This window comes from Eimeria mitis, genomic scaffold (assembly GCF_000499745.2).
Source record: "Eimeria mitis Houghton genomic scaffold, Emh_scaff968, whole genome shotgun sequence".
NCBI lineage: Eukaryota > Apicomplexa > Conoidasida > Eucoccidiorida > Eimeriidae > Eimeria > Eimeria mitis.
In genome coordinates this window covers 5728-6729 of record NW_013577135.1, presented here as the reverse complement: position 1 = coordinate 6729, position 1002 = coordinate 5728, and positions in this window count along the sequence as shown.

Sequence of the window (1002 nt, the reverse complement as noted above, 5' to 3'; positions counted from 1 at the left end):
AAAAAAAAAAAAAAAAAAAAAAAAAAAAAAAAAAAAAAAACCCGAATTTTTTTTCTTTTCTCTAATAAATTATTTTTTTTTATTTTTTTATTTATTTATTTATTTTATGTATATAGGAGCAAAGGACGGCAAGGGTAGAGGTCGCCAGGTGATAGCGGTGGCTCGTACATGTTCTTTATTGTTAATAGTATTAGATGTATGCAACCCCATAACACATAAAAAAATAATAGAGAGAGAACTAGAAGGGTTTGGGATTCGTATAAATAAACAACCACCGAATATATCCATCGTCAAGAAAGATAAAGGTAATCATTTATTTTATTTTATTTTATTTTATTTTATTTTATTTTTTTTTGGGTTTGTCTTTGTTTTTTTTTTTGTTTTGGCTTTTTTTGGGTTTTGGTTTGGTTTTTCTTTGTTTTTGTTTTTGTTTTTGTTTTGTTTTTTTTTGTTTTGTTTTGAGCTTTTTATTTGTTTTTTTTTTGTTTTGGTTGTTGAAGGGTTTAGGGTTTAGGGTTTAGGGTTTTTGCTTTTGTTTGGTTATTTTTGTTTTTTTTTTGTTTGTTTTCGACTTTTATATATTTCTTATTTTTCCTTTTCTTTTTGTTTTATTGTTTTTATTTTCTATTTTTTTATTTTTTTATTTTTTTATTTTTTTTTATTTTTTTATTTTTATTTTAATATCCTTATCCCCCTATTGTTGTTTGTTTTGTCTCTATTGCATCCATGCACTTCCTTTAATAATAAAATAAAATAAAATAAATAAAATAAAATAAAATAAAATAAAATAAAATAAAATAAAATAAAATAAAATAAAATAAATAAAACAAAACAAACCACAAAACAACATACACGAGGTGCCTGTACACCCGAAATAACAAAGGAGACAAATAAACCCTAAATACATAAAACAAACAAAAAACAAATAAACAAAAAAACAAAACAAAACAAAATAAAATAAAATAAAATAAAACAAAAAGAATAAGTAATTATATTATAAAG